Source organism: Spermophilus citellus, assembly GCF_964194105.1.
Source record: "Spermophilus citellus genome assembly, chromosome: X".
In the NCBI taxonomy this organism is placed as follows: Eukaryota; Metazoa; Chordata; class Mammalia; order Rodentia; family Sciuridae; genus Spermophilus; species Spermophilus citellus.
In genome coordinates, this window is record NC_138190.1 from 69,176,707 (window position 1) to 69,193,744 (window position 17,038).

Below are 17,038 nucleotides of genomic sequence, written 5' to 3' on the forward strand. Positions count from 1 at the left end.
GAGTCCAGGTGAAGGACATGCAGGGGCTCCTCACACTTTCCTTGCAACTCCACGGGTAGGACAGAGATTTTTAAAATTAAAATCTGGGGTAGACAGCATCACTGCATGCAAAGAACACTGAACAATGCCTTCAAAAGTTTCAGTAGGAATTATTTTCAATTCTGCATCCAGCTAACTATTAATCAAACAAAAGGGCAAAAGGACATTTTCAGACTTGCAAATGCCAATATGAATATTTAAGTGACTGCAAAGGGATCCTTTTATACACAGAGGTATCTCTTTCTGGGTTTAAAAACACTTATAATGGGGCTGGGGTTGTGGCTCAGTGGTAGAGCAATTGCCTTGCTGCACACATGAGGCACTGGGTTCGATCCTCAGCACCACATAAAATAAATAAGTAAAACAAAGGTGTTGTGTCCATGTTCAACTAAAAATAATTTAAAAACCCCACACACTACACTTATTATTTATGGGCCAGGTAACACAAATCAGTAATCCCGGCTACTTTAGAGACTGAGTCAGGAGGATTGAAAGTCTGAGGCCAGCCTGGGCGACTTAGCAAGACTCGATCTCAAAAGAAAAAAATAAAAAGGACTAGGGATGTAATTATGTGGCAAAGAGCCCTGGGTTCAAAAAAAAAAAACACCACCCCCCAAAAGAAAAACATTTATTAGTTTTTAAAACAAAATTCAAAACCTAGTTTCCCTGAGATTCACATACAGCCTGTGAATATTATTGTGTTTTCAAATCTAGTAATAAGCAAACACAATTACCTTCGTTTTTTCCTTATTGTTCGTTAATTTAATTTGAACTACCTCCTTAAATAATCAATCCTGCCAGTTAAATTAAATCCCATATGACATTTTGAAAATAATTTCTATTTTATTTTGCTTTAAGGCACTTTAAATTCCTGGTTCAAGTAAAACTTTTTCAAATACATCTAATAAATCATTTAAACTAATCTATCTATCTGGCATAGAGGAGGATATTACAGATAGCTTTATTCCAATCAGTTGAACATGTAGACAAAGGTCACCAAACTCTGGAAAACATACCTGGCCAAAACTGATGCAAGAAGTAGTAGCGAACCCGAATCATTCCATAATGATTGGGGAAATATGTCAAAAATGCCTCTCCATAGGCCCAAAGGCAATGGGGCCACACAAGAATGAACTGAACCCTCTAAAACACTAGGCCAGAGTGGACCGTTTATCTTTGTAAATTGATCTTGTCACACATGTTTTATAATAACAGAAAACTCACTAATATAGTATGTGTATATATGGGAGGGAAGAGAGAGAGGGGGGTTCTAAGGAATTGGCCTAGGCAGATTTGGGGAATGGCAAGTCTGAAATATCCAGGGCTGGCTAAAGGCTGAGAAACCAGGGAAGAATTACTGCTGCAGCTCAAATCTGAAGGAAGTCTGGAGCAAAATTCCCTCTTCCTTGGGGATATCAGTCTTCTTCTTTTAGGGTCTACACTGATTAGATGGAGCCCACTCACATTATGGAGGGCAAACTGCTTTACATAAAGTCTACAGATTTCAATATAAATGCCATCTTTAAAACACCTTCACGGCTACATCTAGACGGGTGTCTGACCAGATATCTGGGCGCTGTGGTTTAGCCAAGGCCACACGTAGAATTAGCCATCACAAGTCCCACACTCCTCAAGTTGGTACTGATGCAGAACTCTGTATACCTTCCTTAATCTTCAAATGAAGACATCAACAAGGCTGTATTTCTGCTGCCTAATAGGATACTACACTCCTGTGTACAACTAAAAATGCACTCACATTTTCCCCAGAAGAGGATGCAAAGTCCTTGGGAAATATGATATTCATTCTTCTTCTTGACTGCTTATGACTTAAATAAAACGATGTAAAGGTAACAATATTTAACTACTATGATGTAAACTCAATACATCTTACAGAATAAAAGAACAAGACAGGGGAGAAAACCAAGACCATATATATAACCTACAAATAAAATATAAGTATATATGATACGTATATGTGTATATAAATACATACGCTCACCGTATATATTAGTCAGGGCTCTCCAAAAAAATGGGAACCATAGATTGTGCATGTCCATTTGTTTCTTCGTTTTCTGGAATTGGCTCATGGGATTATGGAGACAGGCACGCCCCAAGATCTGTAGAGGGATGTGGCATGCCAAAAACCCAAAGAGCTGAAGGTTTAATGCCAATCTGAGTCAGAAGGTCTCCTGAGGTCCAGGAGAGCCAGTGGTGTAGCCTAAGCCACAGGTTAGAAGGCTCAAGACCCAAGAAGAGCTGATATTTCAGTTCAAGTCTGAAGGCAGGAAAAACTCCCACATCCCTGTTCAGAGGCAGGCAGACAGGAAGAATTCTCTCCTACTTGGGGGAGGGTCAACTGGTTGGTCAATCCAGAACTTCACTGATTGGAGGAAGCCCACTCACATTTTGAGAGCAATCTGCTTTACTCCGTCTACCAATTTAAATGTCAACCTCATTCAAAACAGAACCACCTCACAGAACCACCCATCATAATATTTGAGTATCTTGGCACATTGTGTCCAGTCAGGTTGCCACGTGACCTTAACAACCAAAATATTGTTACACCTATTTATATATTATATATTTTTTAAACATACCCAAAAACATTCACAACAAAAGAAGGAAGTATATTCAGGACAATAATAGTCCTCATTTCTGTAAATGGGTCTCATCATCATACCTGGTACTTATAATTACTTTCCGCCACTCATTCCATGTTCTCTTTACCTTTGTCAAGCACTTCATCTGTGGCAGTCATCCTGGGTGGCCTTTTACTTGTGTGATAAAAGCTTTCATTGCTGAAGAGTGGTTCCATTGTGTTTTTTAATTAACTAAATCAAAGGGCATGGTATTACTGAGATGCCCGAAGGGGTCTCTCATATACCAGACACCCTTCCTTCCATGCCTCCATTCCAGGGTAGCAGTCCAATTGTTCCCTTGGTTATCAGGACCAATCATTACCCACAATGAAGCAGTAATTACTTCATTTTCCTTTTGATTCAGAGGCCTGAAGAGCCCAAAGTAGCAGGTGGGAGTCTGAATTTACAATTCAATGGACCCATTGCTGGGCCTCCTGGAGGGTGTATGTTGCTCACATTGGAACTAAGACCTCTGGGACAGCAGAGTTCATGAGGTCATAGGGACAAGAAGCAAAAGTTTTGCTGATGGATCACTAAGGTTAATAGTGACCGGGCCACTCCCATTTCCATCCCTTGATTTCTAGACCAGGGAATCCTGGCTATGATAGAAACAGCAACTTATATTGGACACTGGATAAGAGCAGAAAGAGCATCCTGGAGGCAATTGCCCAGCCCTTCATGGATTGTGACCCATTTTGCACTTCAGCTTAATGTTCCTTCAAAAGGTGCTATCAATCCAGCTGCTTCAGGAAAGTGGGGAATACAGAAAGACCAGTGAATTTCCTGAGCATGGGCCTGTAACTGCACTTCATTTGCTATGAGCTGAGTTCCTTGATCAGAAGCAACTCCATGATGGTAGATAAGGCAGTCTATAATTTCACAGAGGATAGGTTGTGCCACAGCACGGTGCTAAGGGAAGGCAGATCTGAACCCAAAGTAGGTGCCTATTGCAGTAAGAACAAAACACTGTCCCTTGCAAGAAGGAAGCGCTCCATAAAAATCAACATGCCACCGGGTAACTGCATGATCACTCTGATAAGTTATGACATATTGGGACTCAGTGTTCGTCTCCACTGCTAGAATGTTGAGCTCACAACAGTGGTTATGGCCACGTCAGACTTGGGGAGTGGTAGCACACGTTACCAAGTCCGGGGATCACCTCTATCCCCGCCAGCATGGCCGCACTTTTCATGAGCCCATTGGGCAATGAGAAGAGTGTCTGGGGAAAGAGAGCCACTGGTATGCCCAGAAGGGGTCATCCTTTCCTCTGATTATTAAAATCCTCCTCTTCTTAGGTCTCCATTTGGTGGACAAGGGGCACAAACGTCTTCATGTCTTTTTGCTTCATATTTTTGGTGCTGGGGATAGAACCCAGGGCCTTGTGAGTGCTAGGCAAAACTTTTACCATTGGCTTATACCCCCACCCCTTCTTCCCAGAGTTCTGTGCACTGGGAGGATTTCTCTTCATAGCTATCCTACACGGATGTCCCAAAAAGGGTCTGTGGGCTGCAGCTCTCTGATTACAGACAGTGCTTGCATATCACACAGCACCTTCTGTTAACCAGACCTGAGTCTCCCTCTGTCAAACTGATCCTAGGGAACTCGCCATGAGCCCATAAGCACAGGCTGGGAGTCAGAGTTGTATGGCAGGAGCAGGGACCACAGACACTTGGGCCACTTCGTGTAACGTGTGCTTTCTCAGCTTGCCTGAGCCCAGTCACATACACACCACTCCTGTTGTTTGATGGTGGAGTGTTGCCATGCATGCCCAGTGTTATGGCTGGTGGGTCAGACAGTACCCAGTTTGTGGTGAGACTAAGTGTACATAGTAACTTGATGGCCATGTTAAAACGTTCAGTCTCCAGTAGGGTCCTGGTCCACAAGTTGTCTCTCAAAAGGACATAATGTATTCATGGAGGGTTTGGAGGGGTTTGTTCCAAAATCCTAAGGGCTTGTGCTCTAGCTCATCTATAGCACCTTGCTAAATTCTCCAAACAGAGAATCTCTCTGATCCTGGCAATTCAAGTGCCATTCGATCTGCTGGATGATATGGCCCAAGTGTTGGAGCAGGTAGGAAGGCTGCCTGGCCCTGTTGCAGAGCCTCCTCTTGTTCTGGACTCCACTTAAAAATAGTAATTATTTGGGCTGCTCAGCAAAGGGGCAGAGTATCTCCTTCCAATTCAGGAGAGGTTGCTACACAAATCCAAAGAGACCCTCGACACATTGTGCTTCATTCTGTATTAGGAGAAGGGCCAGATGCAGCAATTTACCCTTCACTTTAGCAGGGATCTCTTGACATGAGCCACATACGTGAGCCCCTAGAAATTTCGTTGAAGTAGAAGCTCCTGAGTTTTTGTCAGATTCATTTTAGAGCCTGTGTTAATCGGCTTTTCATCACCATGACAACATGCCTGGTGCGGACAACTGAAGAGGATGAAAGACTTAAGTGGGCTCAGAGTTTCAGAGGTTTCAGCCCACGGTTGGCTGTGTTGGTTGCCTTGGGCCTGAGGGGAGGCAGAAGACAGTGGCCTAAGTGTGTGGTGGAGGAAAGGTGTGCAGATCATGGTAACCAGAAAAGAGAGATTGTGGGGAGGGAAGGGAGGAAGAGGCCCGAGACAAGAAATGCCCTTCCAGGACACTCTGCCAGTGACTTTTCTCCATCAACCAGGCCACAGCTCCCAATGATGATACCCAGCTATGAATCCCTCACTGGATTAATCCTACGATGCGTTTAGAATGCTCAGGGTCCCGCTGTTTCCTAAATGCCCCGCCTCTGAACATTGCTGTGTTGGGGAAAAAGCCTTCCATACACGAGCCTTCGAGGGGCAAGCCAGATCCAAAATAAAACACAGCCTGTGACATGCAGATGTCATGCCAGTAAGTCCAGAGTAGCTGCTGCATCTTGCCCACTAAGTCCCACTAGCGTGACATCATCAATATGAGAGACGAGTGTAATGTCTTGTGGAACAAAAATTGATCAAGATCTCTTTGATTTAAATCAAGATGTGGTGCTGGGAGTAGACGGACCAGCTTTGCCAGCTGAAAACAAGCCGTCTCTGGTGGTCTGTACTGACAGGTATGGTTAAACATGCATGTGCTGTGTGGCTGTGTGGTACGTGTCAGCCCCTAGGACGGGGGAGGCAATAAAAGCTATGTGGGGAGGAGGCCGAGGCCACAGCTTGAGGGAGGCCCCAGCCCCTCTACACTTGTGTCTGGCTCAGCCCATGTGAGAAGAAGAGACAATCCTTCCCTCCCGCCTGGATTATCAAGAATTTGGGCTGGAACTTTGAGTACACACGAGATAGTTAGGAGCCAGACAAAAAGCACAGACTATGGTGCCGAAACAGATTCATAAGCAACTCAGTGATTTGGGCTGTGACCCTCCAGCACAATGTTCTGCAGGTCCGGTTGAGGATGATACGTTTTGTTGTGAAACCACAATTAGGGGACCTAATGACAGCCCATATAGAGGTGGTGTATTCTTTTTGACAATTCATTTCCCTACAAACTATCCCTTTGAACCATCTATGTTTGCATTTACAAGAATTTATCATCCACATATTAACAGTAATTTGTCTCAATATTCTAAGGTCACAGTGGTCTCCTGCTCTATTTCTAAAGTTCTTTTATCCATTTGTTCACTGCTATGTGATCCAAACCCAGATGACCTTTTTGTACAAGAGATTGCACAGATCTATAAGACAGAGATAAGTACAACTGAATGTATCAGGAAAGGACTCAGAAGTATGCCATGTGACGCTACCTTAAAGTAAGAATAACCTGCATTATAGCTGGAATAAACTTTGAATGACTCTTCCTTTTTTTGATTTTCTTTTCTAGATGCTCCCCTATCAGACCTCATCTTTTCAAATGTTATTTTTCATTTATCTCCCACCGTTCATTCACATGCTCACCTGAGAAGACTTAAGTTCTTCCAGCTTTGGACGGTAAGTGCTTTAGGAAACTACTGTAAAGTAGTTACAAGAGAACACTTGCCCAAGATTCAGAATTTAAAAAAAACTGGAGCATGTGTATTATGTGGCCAATGTCTTCACACTAACTTGGTTATGAGACTAAACCATTCCTCACTGTTCTAACATACTGAGGATATCATCTGAGGGGAGGGAGATAGATGCTCAGTTGTCACATCAAAGCAAGCAGTATTATTCTAGCAGCATCCTTTTTGTTGAAACCTTCCACTATCAGAGATTTGACATACTTTATGCTCATGTGGCTGGAGAATTGGTATTGAATTTGTAGCATCAGCAGAACAGAAAACGTGATGTATTTTATACATATCAATAAAGGAATGAGGGGCTGGGGTTGTGTCTCAGCGGCAGAGTGCTCATCTAGCACGAGCGAGGCGCTGGGTTCAATCCTCAGCACCACATAAAAATAAATAAAATAAAGACATTGTGTCCAACTACGACTAAAAATATTTTTTTAAAAAAATCAACAAAGGAATGAGCTATTCTTGTCCCACAGAGAATGGAAATTGGAAGTCAAACACTCTTTGTATTCCAAAATACGGTCTCAAAACATTTTGTAATTTTAGCTTAAATTGTTAGGAGGCTTGGAGCTATTAGTTAATCTATCTTCCAATTCACTGTTTAATATAGCCCTGAATAAATGATGCAAGTTATTAATAGATGAGTGATCAACCTATAGCTCTGCTAGTAGTTGATTTATATTTCTTCAATAAAGTTGCATAAACAAAACACATACACACAAACACACACACACCACATCAGTAACTGCACACCAGGTACCAGTGGATGTTTTAATCTGCCCAAGCAATGAAACCACTACCAATACAGTACCTGTGATTGGAGCCATCATTGGGCTAACCTTGATTTCTGTACTGGCAAATAGGCAAATGAAATGGTGATGTGCTGGGAATCACCATCCCTGTATCCTTAAACTCCTCAGGGGTGGCACTGATCTCTGCAACACCAGTAGGAATGCAGAATTGAATTTGGTGGACTCTTTTCCTAGGTGGAACTAATCCTGCAGCCTTCTGAGATGGGAGGAAAGCTGTTGGTTCTTTGTCGTAAGAAATGGAAGAATGAGGTACTGGATATGAAGGCTGAGAGCAAAGTAACAGGATTCATCAAAGTAGTAGAAATAAAAAAAAAAAAGCTGAGCCTCCTCAGAGTTAGGGGTCCCAAGAGTCGGTTGCCCAGAGTGGTTATGGTCAAGAGGTTTATATGATAATGTTAGTAGGGGAGTTAGTTAGCCCACAGGCTAGAGGTTGTAAAGAAGTGGGTCTTTGAGTCTAGTTACACAGGATACCTGGTGTTCATGTGCCCCCTGTCCAATCAGGGTGTGGATCACATTCAGCTTCCTCTCAGGGACTGGTTCAGTGTTCTGGAGCATACCTTCTGGCTCTAATGGAGTCACTGGTCATGAGCTGTCTACTCCAGTTGTAAACTCTGGGGGTAAGGGTAGAGTTTAATCCTGTCTACCTGACCCATTTCTATCTCCGGCTCTCACTTCCACTTGACCATTCCCACAATAATAATGGGTATTCCTCTCAAGGGGAAACCATGAGGGGATTCCACCAGCTGCTGAGTCTATCTATACCAATTTTGCATATTGAGACTGGCAAAATAAGAAGATGGGTTTTGAGATCCACTGGACCCACTAGATTCAGACCTGAGCTAAAACTCCATTGACTACCTGACCTCCATCATCCCCAACTCTGACTAGTGGACCACAGTGACTCTTCTGGAATTGTTGCAGGATTCTCACACAGAGAGATAGGGCACCTGGGTGTTCAGCAGGGAGCAGCATTTATTAGCAGTAGCACTGGCCCAGCTGTTTTGTATCCAGAGTCTGAGCCCCAAGCACACTGGAGTGTTTTCTTATATCCCCCTGTTACATGCTAGTTCCTTTGTCTTCCCTATGTGATCACATACATCTTGATTGGGCACTCTGTAGTATAAAGTTGTAACATAGTTGTGACAGTGTCATGCACATCAAGATGACGGCAGAGTTGCACCTATGCACAGAGTGTGCTGTGTCTCCTTTTCTTTACTTTGGTGGTGCATGTTGATGGTGCAGGTGCACATAGATATTGAGTGCATCTCCTGGCCTTTCTCTCTCTTCTGGGAGATCTCTTATGTGGGGAGCCATTCTGACACGTGATTGGGTGACTCCCGTTAAGGGCCTGAGGCGCTCTGGCTGTGTCGGAGCTATCCCGACCCTTTCCTGATGAGAGAGCCCATCCGTGTGGGGGTGTGCGTGACCACTGACCCCGGAGACCCAATCACTGACCCTGACCTTGGAGTGCAGCCCCCCCCTCAACCTTCATTGGATGGAATTCTCCCCTGAATCTCTTGTCCCCCAAATAAAAGGCTACTCCCCAGCGTGTTCGCTCTCTCTCTCTCTCCTGCTAGCCCAGAGAAATCCTCGCTGCCCTGCTGGGCGGCTAGAGGCGGGAACCAGGGAGGCGAGCCGTCTCGGACCTAGCAATGTAAAATGAGGTACTGGTTTGTGTGTTTTATTTTGATCTCTTCTAATTAACTTAATGCCTAGAACCTCATTAATGAAACCACTGCACAGGCCACATGGTAAACTCTTACCCCCTTTGATGTTCGAATTCCTTCAGGGTCAAAGAGCATCATCCTGATTCAATGGCTTCTATTTCCATAACATCATTATATGTGCAGCCATTTTTCTTTCAAACATAGCCTCCTTTAGACTGGGGACAGACCTTATAACCCAGGGTAGCAGGCAGGATAGGATTAGGCAGGCCCCCAACATTAAAACCACAACACTTATAAGTTTTGAATCCCACAAAAGTTGAAAACCTTCCTCCAAATAATTCTCCAGGTTTCCAAATTTTCGGATCTGGACCAGGCCATGGGTGATCTTTCTCATCTGATCTGTAATTTCTTCTATGACTTTGCCTACATCTTCAATTTGTAAGCAACAGTTGCTCAGCTTAAACTTCCCACATGCTCCACCTTCAGAAGCAGGCAAATAGTCTAGGAGGTACAGGCTCAATGACAATTATATGTGCAAAAAAAATTTTTTGTGGGATTCAAAACTTATAAGCGTTGTGGTTTTCATGTTGGGGGCCTGCCTAATCCTATCCTGCCTGCTACTCTGGGTTATAAGGTCTGTCCCCACTCTAAAGCCAAGTGGTTTTGATAGATAGCATTGTGCATTTGCGTTCTTTATGTGGCCAATAAATTGCAGGCTTGGGCAGTCTCATTAGTTATCATTTCAACCACAGCCTACAGCCTAATGATGCGATCTAATATGTAGATGGGAGTTTGGTTCCTCTGGGACACATCCTCTGCAGAGGTGGCTGGACCATAATAGTGAATTATCCACTCAGGGGGCCACCTATCATCTTTCCTGTCACTAAATGCCAGGGCTTGTGGCAGCTCTCTTTGGACCCCTTGGTCTTCCTATACTGGGACTCCCAAGTGCTCCCTGCTGGTTAGTGGAAGGAGGAAGAAGGAGGGCGAATTGTCCACAGTATACAAGATTCAGACTGGGATTGGGGCTGAACTTCATAAATCAGTGGATCTTGTTCCAAGTTGCCATCTGCGAGCTTTAAGCATAGGCGGCCCTTCCACATATCCAGTAGAGTCCACCTTGGGCTTGCCATTTGATTTCTAAGGCAGCATTTTTCCAGGCAAGTTTGAGGTTAGAGAAATTTGAGATGTGGTTTTGTGTGATTTTAGGATTCTCACCATTGGTTTTTCTGGGTAATTACATTATAGAATTTTTGGTCCAGATATGTTAAGGTCCCAGCTGAAATGTTAAACTGTTTTCCCTCTTGGGCAAGACAATATTTCCAGTAATGAAGTTGTGAGGAACCAATCACCAATAGTTGAACGGGAAACATGGCTCCACTATAGGGCTCATGGCGGGGGGGGGGGGCATGGAAAGCGAATGGAGCTAGACATGGCCACTGATCCCCCATATTAGTTCCTCCACACACATAGCAAAAAGAGACAATCAGAGATTGAACTGTAGTCTCTGCCAAGGTTAGGAACAGGTTTCTGGTCATTATGGTGATAGGAGGCAGGCTTTCCTCCATTTTCTCATAAAAGGAATGAAAGAATGGTGGGAGGAAGACTTAAGCAAAGCTGTGACCCACTGGAAGTGTAGTATGGCTCCTGCGTCATTGCCTCCTCTAGCTATACATATACCAATCTGGTGCCCTGGTTTCCCTCGGAGTCTTCAGGGTCAAGAACAGTGAAATGAATACACACCTAGCTCCCCATAAGAATCTATCATTTAGCCAAGCCTAAGCCCTACTAATTTCCACCAGACTTTCTAATAAAAGGCCACTCATAAGGGGTCATTGAAATATGCCTGGCTATAGGCTGCCTTAAAAAAAAAAAAAAAAAGAATAGCAAAATTGACAGGGCTACAGGCTTCCTTCCAGTTTACAGTTGGTTGTAGTAACGTTTTGAAGGAGGACAGTTTTGCTCTTACTCTGCAAAGTGGCCCATGTAACACAACTCCAAGGGGGACCAAAAAAAAAAAAAAAAGAAAAGAAAAGAAAAGAAAACCAAAATCCCAGCATAATCAATACAAATGGACCACAGGTTCTTTTGCACATATAATTGTCATTGAGCCTGTACCTCCTTTCCCCAGATGAGCCTCCATGTTATGTGGTAGACATATGGTTGGCCACAGCAATTGACCAAGTTTTGTTAATGACCCCACATGCATCAAAAGGTACTGACACTCGTTAGATTAGTGAACTGAACTTTGTAAATCAATGTATTCTATTCCAAATCGCCATCTGCGAGCTTTGGACTTCCAGCCACTCCTCAGTTGGGGAATACTGAGGGTCAAACCAAGTATATTGAGCTTCCTGTTGGCAGATAGAAGTGGTGGTTTATTATGTCTATACATCCCTGAGACCATTCCCTGGCAAGATAAATGGGCATGATATATATATTTAGAGAGAGGAAGAGATACAAATAGATATAGATATAGATAGATAGATATAGATACAGAGATAGATAGATATAGATAGTAGGGTTGTGGCTATACCTTGCCTGATTGAGTCATGCAAATCCATGCATCACAGGATGAGGGGCTTGATGGGAGCTGGATCAAACACAGCCAATAGCAATGAAACATCCTATCAAAAGAAGGTAAAAGACTACTAAAACTTTCCAATGCAGTTCAAGTCAGCCAGAGCAGTCTCTGCTAATCCTATGGAGAATATTAAGGCTAAGACTGTAAAACAGAGAGGGGTAAGGGGTGGCAGTGCCAAACATTTACAGTGCAAAGGCCAATATGGGAAATAACAATAGTTTATTTATCCTGGCAGGCAGTTGATTCCTCCATCTTCTGCCTTGCATAGAATAGTCAGCTTCCAGAGTGACCAAAGCAGGGCTGTGTCCTCAGGGGTCCCCAGGATGCAGCTGGATGGTTAACTTGCATGGTAGAGCTGGATCAGGAATGCACTCCCAACCCTAAGAAGCTGGTTACACCCTGCTGTGATGAATCCAGGAGACCACCTCAGCCACCTTCACTGCAGTAGGGGTGATGAAATGACAGTGAACAGACCCCTCCAAAGGGGCTTTAGTGGCTGGACATTCCATTCCTTTACCCAAATAGCATCTCCTGGTTTGAAGAGATTGGCATCAGTGCTCAGGCTCACACGTAGCAGTTCCCTAGCCCAATGGTGTACAATGGTCAGGGCTGAGGACACTGCTGTCTCAGAGTAACGTTGCCCAATTCCTTTAGATCTCCTCGTGTGCCTCTCATGACGGGAGGAGCGTGTCCTTAAAGAATCTCATAAGGGGGAAAAACTGTCTGTCTAGTAGGTTTAGACCTCATTCTTAACAAAGCAATTGTCAACACCTGGTCCCAGTGTAGGTAGGTTTTCATGACACCGTTTGCATTATTGTAACTTTAGAGTTGGGATCATTCACTCCACCTTCCCAGAGATCCTGGAATGGTAGGCAGGATGTAACTTCCAGGTGATCTTCAACCTCTTTGCCAACAATCGTTCCACGTCAGCCATGAATGATGGCCCATTTTCTGATCCCGTGGTGATGGGGATTCCAAATCAAGGAGTGATTTCCTTTAGGAGAGACAAGGCCACCTCACATGCCCTCTCTATGTGACTAGGGAAGACCTCTATCCAGCCTGAGGAAGTGCACAAAAAGACAAGCAAATATTTATAGCACAGACCCAGGGGAGCTCAATGAGGTCCACAAATATATCTTCAAATGGGGGCCATCCAACACGTTGCACCCCAGGGGAGAACTTTGGTCCCTGACAGGGTTATTCCAGGTAAATATTTTACATTGTTTGCAACACTGCTCAGGCTATGCTGGAGAGCCAGAGAATGTGGAGATGTCGAACCAATGTGGCCTCCAGACCTGTTTGGCAAATGTGGGTCTCCTAGTGGAACTGCTTGACAAAGGCTGGGGCTTGGGCCTGGTAATTGCTGTTTGGCCATCTTCAAACCTACACCATCTTCCCAGGTGGTAACTTCCATCTTTGGTTTGAAACCAGATGTTCTCATGTTGTGACTGATTGGTTTCCCATTCTACCAATGCACTAGGGAATAGGGTGGCAGTCATGGCGGTTTGTTCTGTGGTCTCCTTGGAGGCCAGGAACTTGGCCTCTTGGTCTCCATTATGATGTCCCAGAATGACCATAGAGTTTCCCCATGATGTTCCTGACATTGTATGACTGCCACCTTTTTCAGGAGCCCATACAGCATCTAACAGTTCCAGGATTTCTTTGTTTTACTTTATGCTTCAGCCTCCTGTTCTGATTAGGTCCTTGTCTTTATATAATGCTCCATGCATGCACATGGAGGGTAGTGAGGGCATATTTCAAGTCTGTCTATATATTGACACATATTTCTGCTGCCAGTTAAAGGGCTCGGGTCAGCCTGATGAGGTTCCTTTTGGCAGAGGTTTCACCTCAATGGTGGAATTTAGGGTCACCATGGAGTACCCATCAGGGAGTTCTCCTTCTTCCACAAAACTAGTACCATCGGTGAGGTACTCAGCATTGGGGTCTTTGGGAGGCTGGTCTCATAAGTTGGCTGGAAAATACCTCAACCATGAGTTTGCTGCTGTCATGATCCAGTTGACCTGGCCAGACAGAGAGTAGGGTTGTGGGGTTTTGAGTCTACACAGCTTCTAGGTGGATGTGTATATTTTCCTACAGCATTCCCTGACGTCTGGCCATACAGGCATTAGTCAGCCAATATTGTCCTTTATACTCCATTAATATCAGAACTCAGTGTGGCACCCAGACTGTGGATTCCTGTCCCATAGTCAGTTTGTCAGCCTCTGATACCAAGAGGCCCATGGCTGCAAGTGCTCTAGGCAGAGTGGCCAATCTTGAGTGACAGAGTCAAGGAGCTTGGAGACGTAAGCCACTGGCCAATGCCATCACCCCAGCATTTGGGTTAGGACACCCACTGCAATGACAGTGTGCTCATGTATGTACAAGAAGAAAAGCTTGGGCACATCTGGGATTCCCAAGCTGGGTGCTGCATTGGTGAGAGCTCACTGATTTCCTCAAAGGCCTTCTTTTGGGCTTGTTGAAATTCTCACTGTTCCACCTTTCTGGCTTCATAAAGAGGTTTTGCCAAGATAGAGAAGTTAGGTATCTAGATTCTACAGAGACCTCCAGACCCAAGGAACTCCCAGAACTGGCGCCGGGTTTGCAGAACCGTGATTGAACTGGACTGTTTTTCTCTCTGGGCCGAGTTGACATTGTGTGGACTGGCAAGAGAGTTGTGCTTCAGGATGATTGTCAGGGCCAGAGGATTCCACACTTGAGAAGTCTCTCTGGGTGCCTCTGGATCCCAATCTGTGCCTTGGGAGGAAGGAAATATTGTTTTTGATGGATAGGTCCAGCACTTGTCTTTAATTCCACTACCTTGGGGAGTATGTTTTGGGCTGGTCCAGGAGAATTATCTTCAGCTCACATCTCAGACACCTTGAAAGGAAGCTCAGGTCCCCGTTGTGTCCTTTCTACAAGACTGTAGAGGCACCACTGTTCTGCTTGGGGGACCGTGAGAGGAGGATTTTTGCTGCTGTCCTTCCTGGGGTCAGGGTGGCTTGGCCGTGAGAGTGGAAAGTGTTCTGTGCCTGCAGTTTTTCCAAAGGTCTCAACCCATTAAAGGCATGGGGCAGTCATAGAGGTACCGGAATTCGTGAATAACGTCATGGCCACCTAAATTGCATTATCCAGGCAGTGAATAGGGTGATGAGCTTGGCTAACTGTGGTTTCCACAATAGTGGATTGTCACTTTGGGAGTGGGCTCACGGGTTAGAGCACCGCAGAGCTTTCTGCACCAGTGTGGGCCATGAAGCTCCTGGGCGGGGATCAATCATAGCCCGAGTTTTCTCAGTGAAGGAGGGGGTATGGTTTTTCCAATTCAGGAGATTAGCAGTGGTAAGAGGCTGCTATATGAAGGTACGTTGTCCCCCTTGCACATGCCTGTCTTGAGCATAGTAGATGGGACCCTGGGTTTCTCTCTGTGGCATCTGCAGGGCACCTTGTTGTGTATTGGGAAGCGGGGGTGTAAGCTGGGACCTCCTGGCACTCTCTGGCCAGAGTATACAGGGTTAAACCTGGACGCTACTAGATGGCTATGGTGAGGGCCATTTCGGGTGGCTTCTGTGGGAGAAGTGGCCTGAGTGGTGTGAGCAGCCTCTAGAGAGTTTCTGGCTGCAGTAATTGTAGGCAGTGCTAGTGGCAGTGGGGCATATGCTGGTGCATAAGGTGGGGGATTTCCTTGGGCTCTCCAGATAGAATGGGCATCTTGGTTTCTGGTCAGCATTGTGAGGGAGATATCACCCGGCCCCTCATACTATTTTACTTCTCTTCCAGACAAGCCCTCTGCCAACGTGGCCAAGGGAGGACCACGTCTTACCAACAGTCAATGTTAGGGAACTGTCAGGCTGGCCAGGGTCCCCTACAATGACCCTAAACACCTTGCTAACTAGTTGTTTATCTCATGACTCCTTGGCAGGCCAACCTCCTCTGAATCAGGGCCAATATATTTCACAGAAGGTCAACTTAACTCCATAGTCTCCAGAATATCCCTTTTTGATATTTTTTGTCATACACTCTGCGGGGGGTGGGGTGGTAAGCTTACTCTGTTTGCCAAGCATTTCCTCCCCCTGGAAGACAGCAATCACACACATTGGTGGGGGGAGGAAAAGGGGTGAGCAATCACTGTCTCTGGCCACTTCTAGACACATCCCTCCCGTAGATTTCTCAGGCGCCTCTTCACATTTGTGCCGCAGTCTGGCTGGGCACAATTCAGGAGCCACTTGTCAAAAGAAACGAACTTTATTTTTAGAACCACACACACCAAACCACACAACTCCTCAGGAAAAACCTTCAGAGCCCAACTGTCACCACCAGCTTCCCACAAGCCTCTCAACCTCCCCCACTCTTCCTGCTCTTGAGGCCGATTGGCTGGGTCGCGTGGGCGGAGCCAAAAAAAAGTCCCCCAATGAGCAGCTCCATGGTCTGAAAGGGCGGGGAAACAGCCCAATTAGCATCAGCACAGAGGAGCCAATCAGTTGGCAGTAGAAGTTGCTGGGGCCCCTGTGAGCCAATCATCAGCTGGCAGCTGGAAGTTTGCTGGCAGCTGGAAGTTTGCTGGGGCCCCTTCGGCTGTGGCTCTCAACAACATTGGCAGATCACTGTGAATCCTCAACCTGGGCCAGGCTTGAAGACCTTATGGAGAGCCCTGTGCTTGAAGTGGCACCCCCTTTCTCCACAGAAAAGCCCTCTTCACCATGGCTGATTTTAGGACTGTCAGTAAAAGAGTCCAATGTAGAGAAACTTCCTATTTTCATATCACCCTGTTTACTTGGCCACTGGCCGGGAAGATACCAGCCAGTCCAGGTGCTGGACACCCCCTTACTAGTTTTCACAAACGTATCCAGTATAGTATTTTGAAGAAATGTGCAAACAAGGTCTCTGGCCTTCAGCTGGCCTCACAGACATGTGTACATTTTTAAGATAAGTTACAACTGGGCTCCATGGTAACAGCTGGCAGGGGGAGGAAAGAAAGGGGAGAAGAAGCCCTCCCCTTCTCAGGTGCTGTCCTTGAAGAGTTAATATACTCAGAACAGTGAAAGAAAAAGCTGCTTATATGTGCACTTCTGCGGACAGTGAACTTCTGAGACCCTCCTCTTACACGCTGGGTATAAAACTCTGAAACTCCCTGAACTCGGGGTTCAGGGGATTGATTGATTACAGCAAAGGCTGTACCCTCTGAACCTGGCTGCAGCGAAATAAAACTGTTCCCTGCTATCTTCGGTGCCTCGCCTCCTTTGTCCCTACAACATTTTTGGCGACCCAGATTGGACAGAGGAGGTAAGGAAGGC

General features: G+C 45.3%; 1 pseudogene across 1 annotated transcript; it reads left to right on the top strand.

Annotated features, from left to right (window-relative positions):
* The first annotated feature begins 6,010 nt into the window (after positions 1-6,010).
* Positions 6,011-6,435, top strand: LOC308639851 (ubiquitin-conjugating enzyme E2 D2-like; annotated as a pseudogene). Its single transcript has one exon. The product of its transcript is annotated as a ubiquitin-conjugating enzyme E2 D2-like (transcript).
* The last annotated feature ends 10,603 nt before the right edge of the window (positions 6,436-17,038 follow it).